Source organism: Solanum stenotomum, chromosome 4 (genome assembly GCF_019186545.1).
Source record: "Solanum stenotomum isolate F172 chromosome 4, ASM1918654v1, whole genome shotgun sequence".
NCBI classification, from domain to species: Eukaryota; Viridiplantae; Streptophyta; class Magnoliopsida; order Solanales; family Solanaceae; genus Solanum; species Solanum stenotomum.
The window spans coordinates 60257439-60266303 of NC_064285.1; the positions used below are offsets into that span (position 1 = coordinate 60257439).

At 31.0% G+C, this 8865-nt stretch overlaps 2 pseudogenes; one reads left to right on the forward strand and one right to left on the reverse strand.

Moving 5' to 3' along the window:
- Positions 1–2076: 2076 nt before the first annotated feature.
- LOC125861614 (probable phospholipid-transporting ATPase 8) lies at positions 2077–4732 on the reverse strand (annotated as a pseudogene).
- Positions 4733–6731: 1999 nt separating this feature from the next.
- LOC125863101 (mediator of RNA polymerase II transcription subunit 20a-like) lies at positions 6732–8104 on the forward strand (annotated as a pseudogene).
- Positions 8105–8865: the final 761 nt, after the last annotated feature.

The following is an 8865-nucleotide window of genomic DNA, read 5'->3' on the forward strand; positions in this document are numbered from 1 at the left end:
TTCACTTGTCAAGTAAGACCTTTTTAAATTCATAAGACATATATTCTCCACCAGAATGAGATCTTAATTATTTGGTGTTCGTAGAAAACTGAGTCTCAATGTAAGCCAAAATTGTCTTGAACATGGAGAATACCTCAGATTTGGGTCGAAGAAAATACGCCCATGTAAATCGACTATAATTATCTATGAATGTCGTCACAAAGTATTTGAAATGAGCATGAGAAATAATTGGTGAAATGCCCCAAACATCACTATGAATGACATCAAAATGCTTTGTAGCACGACTACCAAAATTAGGAAAATGAAGAGTTTTACTTTTGCCTAATTTACAAGTAGAACAATCAATGGAAGCAGCTGAAAATTAATTTTTCTTTACCAATAAACTAGAATTTAATAAATGAAACAACACAACAAAGTTTAGATGTCCTAGACAATTATGCCAAACCTCAGTCTTACTAGCAGTAGAAGTACAAGAGAAAGATAGAACAAGAGAAATGAAAAATTGTATAGGAAATAATCGTTCAACTTTAGACCCCTTCGCAATTATCGTCTTCGACACTTGATCCTGCACAAAACAACCATTACGAGAAAAAATCACATCACAATTGTTATCTACCAATTGTCTAGCTGAAATAAGACTAGTTGAGATCTTTGATGAAATAAAAACATTCTTCAAAGTTGGAGTAATGTCTCCAACCTTCATAATGGATAAATTACTACCATTGACAATCTGTATTTGTGATGGACGTTGAGACTTGTGAACATGTTTTAGGGTGCTTATTTAGTTGGTCATATGATTGAAAGCACCCAAATTAACAATCCAAAAAATAGGTATAGCATCATTACCTTGTTATACCAGTGCTGAAAGAATGACACTAAGAACTTGTTCGGAAGATGAGTTATAGTAGTGAAACTATTTATCCCAACTTGAAAGGCACTGACCCTGTGATTTTTAGGGCGCGTGGGATATTCTTTGATAATGTGTCCTTGTTGTTTACAATAATTACAGAACTTCTTGCTACAATTGCTAGCAATATGACCGCATTCCTTTGCAACTGTAGCATTGATGAGTTCTAGTCATACTAGATGGGCATAGGCCCACATTTTGTGTTCATAAGTGATTATTGATCCTTAGTTGTTTTGCATAGTCACTTGGTGCTGCAAAATGAGAGTACAAAAGAAACTAAAAGAAAGAAAAATAGCATATGTATAAGCATAAAATTGAATGCAACGATATTATCCAATAACGTAGCTCCAATCTAGTCAAAGTATGGGCAATCCTCAAGATCTCAAATTTTATCAAATAGCTTTTAATATCACAGAGTTGTAGTAACCTAAACATGTTTAATGTACAATCAAGTTAGTATATCTATAAACAAACTTGAGTAATGTTTGCCTCGTACATAAGATTGTGCTAGTTTTTGGCTATGACAATGTCTGCTAAGGAATAAACCTGACCAACTTCAATAGTTGTACCGACCATTTCTAGCACTCTTCTCTTTATGATATGAGAAGTTTTGAAGAAGTGAATGTTATAAAAGATGTTTGTAGGACAATTGTGATTAATTTCATGTACTCCTCCATAACTATTTATTTGAAAATAGTACACCGAAAATAATTCTCAAAACAAATAAAAAGAAGCATGCCCTGTAGAAGCTAATCTGTACTTACGAACTCAATGGGAGAAGAGCGTTAATATAATATTAAAATTGTGCATTAAATTTGAAAGTTGTACTTGCAAGCAAAATGACACCACAACACATGCAGTCTCATTCAATCCATATTCTAAGCAACATATATAACACTATCAAAGGAATTAGAGATACTAAATAAGCAACATAAACACAATTCATATTAAAAATAAGAGATACTAAATAAGCATCACAAACATAATTCTTTTGGTTATTTTAATCCTTCCGAGGAAGTAAGCGATACATTGCTCCTCAAATGGCTCTTGCTTTTCACTACCTCGAGAAAATATCAACCAACATAAAGTAGTTCTGCCAGGGAACCACAAACAACCAAAAGAGCTGAAATAAAACAGAGTAGATAAAACCACACCCCAAAAGGGCAAAATAGGAAAATGTGGATGTATTCTTGGTTGCTGGATGAGCAAACCACGTTCGCATCTTTGAATCGAACTTCTAAATATTTAATATTCCAATACAGGAAAAAAACTAAATCAAAGATTTACCTGTCAACCATTTTGCCACTCTGATGATTCAATTCATGCAGTGTAATTCTGATTTGTGTTCTTTTAAAGAACTAAAACCCAAGTTGTCTTGCTACAATGACAAAGGTAGCTTCATCTGGTGACTCTACTTCATAGGAGATCTCACCTATTTTTTTGTTCACATCAGGATAACAGTAATGACAAATCTCTAGCACTCTAATTTCTTTTGTAATATGTCTCGATGAGACTCGTGGACCCATTGACCATTCATTATATGCTCATCTTTGAAGTTGAATCCTTTAATAGATTTCTTTGAGTTAACAGTAGGGTCACTTGATTCCTACATGTCATTGGAAGTATCGCCTACTTCCTGTTATCCAATCTCTTTTTTCCTTTGCCAGGGCCCTCTCTACTTCTGTCACAACACGTCCATACGCAACACCTGCTATTGAATATTTGACAAACTCCATGGAGTTGCATGTTAAGGTGTCTGTTTTGACTGAGAGTATTGTGTCAACCAACCCAAGTTCCTCATTCAGATTAGATGTTCTTGCATGAGCTGGCTTATTTGTTTCCTCATAGTACATCTCCCTATCTTAATTGATGAACATGCTCTGTAAAACCTTCACAATTTCAATAAAAACATATAATGAAATAGGAATCAAGTAATAATACAACATAAGGGCTGTCAAGAAATGAAAAAATGAAGCCAGTGAAGCTCGTTTAGGATCATAAAGCACACTAGTCTTGTCTGGTTGAAGATACCACCTCCTTAGTTTCCCACCAGTTTCAATCCCAAAAAATATAGATCCAATAAAAGTTATTGTAATCAAGGTACCAAAAAGGACATATATTTTATCCATGTTTTTCTCAATTCCACTCTTCTTAGAAGGAAGATCTGTAGAGTTTTGCATGACTTTTGTGTCATGACCAGTAAAAATAACCACACCATAAAGTATTGCGTAGCTCTGAACCTCGCAGAAGTATTTGCTGCACTGAAAGAGGGTTCTGCTGATTATCATAATATAGAGTTCCAATGAAAGTATAAAGATCTTCATTTGGATCTTCACACTTAACAACTTTAAAAGTTTGAGAAGGACCATCGTCTTACAAGGAGGATGTGATATTTAATGCATGCTTCACCTTAAGGTTATTCTATCCATCAAGATTGGAGATTTCAACATAACATATTCCATCCTCGTAGCTAGATGAAAGCAAAAGCAAATCAGTGGGGAAATATTGATCCTTGTACACCTTAATAAGATCACCAACTCGTTAACGGTTCCATCTAGTCTCTTGAAAAGTATGATTTTCAGTGTATACATTTACTTTCCGGTTATTGGACTCAATATCCTGAAAAAGATTGCATAAAAAGAACTAAAATTTTACAAAGAAGGACCAACAAATATATTCCTGAACATGCTTACAACTAACCAAAAGCATGCCAAGTTGTCAATATTTTTTTTTGTCAAACTGCCAGAACCAAAGGCATGCCAACATAGACTAAGAGCAAACTATTGACCAAAAAGTAAGACCACTCACAATATAGTACATCTGATTTTACACTTGAGATACATGGATTTTTCGTCCATAACTAAGTGATGGCATGAGTGATTCTCTTGGTTATTGCTTTAAAGTTACATGCATCATTTTTTTCTCTCTCTAAATTCTGTTGTACATTTTTATATGGTGTCAAACAAACATACATATTGCATCTTTTTGGTGGAACTAATGCATTATGAACTTGAAGCTAAGACAAGCTCTAATGATGAAAAAATTTGCCAAATAATATATCCTTTGGTCCTTGGTTTGATGATAAATTTGGCATATTGTAGCATATTAAAAATCAATTTGTTGGGGCGTGCATCGCACGGGCATCACCCTAGAATCTACTTTCTCACAAAGTCCTACCTTAATGATTCCAAATACTTTCAAGATTATAAGTTCCCGAAAAACATGTTCCACACATGAGTATGTTACCCTGATAAATAGCACGAATCAAGATCTAATGGTATGATATTGCAGGTCAATAAGCAAACAAAAACCTTTAAAATTATGAGAAATTGAACTCCAAATGACACCTAAAAATTAAAATGCCAAGTTAATTCCAATGACAGCATGAAGATAGGAAATCAATATTCTCTAGAACTAATTTGTACTATTATGTGATGTGTTCATTCACCAAAAGAAGACAATTATTTCATAAAAACTCAAGAAAAATATGAGCAAATTAGAAAAAAGAGGCTCAAATTGGAGTGCTTACCGGTAAATAGCAAAACACTCACATGAAGTAACTTTAAATAGCTATTTCATATTCCCGAGTCTCCTGACAAATATCAAATTCAAGAAATATGAAACGGTAAGAACTAAGAAGCCACAAAAATGACATGAAAACAACCAATATAAACTTTTTCAAATCAAAGACTACCTTTAAGGTAGTATCGGTTCCAATCGTCTTAAAATATAAAAGACCCATAAATTTTTCAGAAAAAATGATGAGAAAGATGGGGAGCCCTCTGAGTAACATTGATAAAGGACCAAATTGAAGCTTACTGCCATTATTGAAGAGGGATTTGAAATTTGAGGTTGTAAGCTTTGATTAGTAAAAAGGATGAGGTTAGAAGCAAAACTTGGAAATATGGACACGATTATCACACTTGTTTAGAGTAGAGAAGAATAGATGAATGGGCTAATACATGAAATCCAACTCATCAATGAAATGGGTCCACTACATAGTACAACTTATATTGTATCAGATACAATTAGTTATTGTTGTGTTAGTCCTTTCTTGTTGGCTTATAAATAAGGTTAATAATACGTGTCCTTTCCTTTACCTTGAGCAACAATTACAACAATCACATCATTTTCGATATAACAAAAGATAATTTTTCTTTGGAGTTCAACACCCTACAATAACTTCTTCAAAATAAAAATAGTATTCATCAATATGTAAGTTCAAACAATGAATGTGGAATGTCAAAAATGCTATCGAACTTGAAATTGAGGCCTTCTACATTTTCCCATTTTTCCACACACAAAAAAAGTTCAACAACTTATTGTCTTTGGTATTACTAATTTCTTTGATTGGTATATGCCATTCGTTCTTTTGTATAAAGAATTAGTTTTAATATATAATTTTTTGACAATATTTAGGGTCTTCCCGTCATTTTAATAGTCGCACAATTTAATAGTATTTTTTGCCAAACACATCAACTTTTTATTATCGGTTTCATCACCTCTATCCAAACTTGTAACAATTTATTTATAAAATTAATTTTCGCACTAAATTTACACGTTGTTAATTTGTAGTTAGCTAATCCAAACAGGCTCTTTGTATGATTTTGAAGCTGAATGATCATATATTAGTTGATCTGCACTTCATCCTTTTCCTGCATGGTCGATCTTTCACTAGCTGGGATAAAGAGAAAACTTATAAGAAGACAATTAAATAAGTAAATTATTTTAATTACAATAAAATAGTGTAACACCCCAAATGCGATAGGTGATGTGGAAAAACTATTGAATATCTTGGCTAGTATACAAATTCTTATAGTTGACATTGTTGACAAATTTTACGTGTACCATTTTTCTTACTAAAAGATAAAATCAATTTTTTTTCTTAAAAAGTAACTTAAGTCGAAAATTTATAATTAAAAGCATGTACGGTAGAAAAGAATTTTGGATAGAAATTATTTGACTCCTAATATAGAATTGTATTACATAAGATGAAATAAAGATAGTATATACTTTATTTTACTATAAACGATTCATATTTGTGCATCAATGTTTTGATTTGTTTGATCCTTCAAAACATCTTTTTTTAATTGGTATATTAATTAATAAAAATAAATATGTAAACTAGATACCATTTAAAGAAAATTTTATTCAGAACTACATTTAGGGTTAAAAATTTATTATTATTCTATTTCTGTCTTTGAGGAAGATTAAGAAAAACTATTGATTTTACAAGGAATTAATTACCTAATAAGTATAAAAGAAATATTGTATCATATAAAACGAAATAAATATAGTACACACTTTATTTTTATAAAAATAATTCCTATTCGTGCATGAAATCTTTGACTTGTTTTTCATCCTTCAAAGCATAATTTATCCTCTTACAAAAAAGGTATATTAATGAAGAGAAATAAATATATAGACTAGATACGATTCGGATAAAATATGATGTTGACCAACATTTTAGGATAAATATTTATTATTCTTTCTTTCTATCTTTTATGCTAATTAGGAAAAAAATATTAATTCCACAATAAATTAGAAGGTAAACGAAATACTATTTTGATTATCTAATAAGTTTAACCATAAAAGGTAAATTTGTTCAAATTTTAGTAACAAAATCCAATTATGACATGAATTTAATGACTTAATTTTTGTTCAAGGTACTCGTCAACTATAAATACAGTGTTATTCTTTCAGACACTTTCAATTACTTTACGATTCATTCTCTTATCTTTCCTTGTATTAGCCCAAGCGTTTTTTCTTTTTGGATGAGTTTTTTGTTAAGAGGAAAAAGGAAACTGTACTTGCAATCAACAACATGCCGATCAAATAGTAACAATTTTGAATTCATTAGAAACATAACACTTTTGAAAGATTTTGGTGTGTATGTTTAAGTGTACAGTTTGTTACTTTGTTTGTTGTTAGGATTTTGCATTGGCAGCCAAATGCAGGAACAACAATCAATAGTTAAATACTGATAGAAGTATCTAATTGTGCTGAGAGCATTAATGGTGTTAAAAGAAGGAAGATGGAAAAATACTTTTACCTTTTATAAGCCCATACTTAAAGGTATTTCATTACTTAATAAATCATGTTTGTAAACATTATATAAAGGAATGACCTTTTTTTCCCTCTCGATGGATTATAAAGATTGAATTTGGGAAGTTTTTCTCCTTTGTAAGCAATCTATAAAAAAGCGAAGAAGTATTGAAATAATTTGGGTCAAGAATAGATCTAACTGTATGATAATCTATATATCTCGCATTTCGAACTTACACATCATGTCATTTTTAAGAGTATTTTTGTGGCCATATACGAGATTTGGTTGTTGATTGATTTATTTTTCTTTTACTAGAACAAGCAAATGCATCGAAATTTTTCCAATTTTTTTTGGGGGTTTCACTTCAAGAATAACCCGACAAGTTTTACATGGCACTTAGTAGGCAACGACTGGTTGTGGAAGCAGAGTCATCAATGCAGACGATAATGGAGAATTTACAATCTTATAGAATGAAGCTTGCAGTTAATTGTGAGGTTTGTATTATTGAGATATGCAAACTATTGTTCTTATTGTAAGTGGATGATATACTTATATTGCACCATCAAGATTTTTATCTTCACAAATACTCATTAAAATATGTGACTGATATAGGAGTTTCAGAATCGACTTGGTGACTTCCGGCTTCGAGTAGGCAAAGTTGTTCCAATAAATTCTGAGAACTTGAGGGGAATAGTTATGGAGGTATGCAAATACTTTTAGAGATTTATTCTCAGTTGAAGCTTTTTATGTGGTTAGGCATTTAAAAAAAAAAACATAGCTATGTTGTAATATATTATGTTTTTTTTACTCTTCATGGAGAGGAATTCAATTATTGTACTTTACCTAATTAAAAAAATAAATACTATTATGAGCATGCTTGCCTCATAAGATGTTTGTTTCTTTTGTAGATGGAGTATCTTCCGATTTCCTCATGGGAAATATCACATCTAAATTATGAGTGAATTCTTCGAGATATGGAAGGAAACTCTTGGAAAAAGATCATTACCGGGTCATTTTTGCATGTTGAACCAAATTTTTCAGAGTTTGGCCTCTCTGATCAATACACTTCACAACACACAGTTGTACAATATGCTAGCATCTTGGCTCAAATGGCAGCAGCATCTCAATCATCACAAGCAACTAGAAATTAGAATGTTTTGCTGACATTATAAGATTTTTCTTTGGCTTCAGAAATGAGTTCTTTATGTTCATTAATTAATTGGGAATATGCACATTAATAGTAAGCAATCTTAAAGCTACTATGATTTCAATTTAGAATTTATACAACTACTTTTTTTTTTCTTTTTAGTGGGTAATATGAATGTTAAATAATTTCTTTTGTGTGAAAAATTGTACTTAAGATTATATAGACTTTTAAGCCCATATTGCAAGGCAAGTAGGGATATTGAAGCTTTGGAGAGTAGAACTTTTTTGCTCAGAAGGAAATATGGTATATATGTTAATATTACTTTAAAAAATTAAAGCATTTTAGATCATTCATTTAGAGAAGAATTTACGAAGAAGAAAATTTTATGCTATGAATCCTTTATCATTTTTTATACTATGAAAAATACTTTTTTTTTCCGACCATAATGTCATTACTAAAAAAAAAGGAGGCTCTAACATTCCAATGGGGAGAAAATGAGGTTTTTGAAATATTAAGTATTTTTAGAGAAAATAGTGATAGTTGTTGAAGTTTATATTTAATTTTTTTTAGAGAACATAGTGAGAGTTTTTGAAGTATTAAGCATTTGTTGATCAATTTATCAGTTGATAATTTTATGTTCAATTATCTTTGAAGTTTTAGCATTATTGAAACATATTAAAAAACATTAAAATCAAATATTCAATATCGATATTAGAGTTTGACTAATTTCGTCCTAACATAGACATAAATATATAAATTGTAATA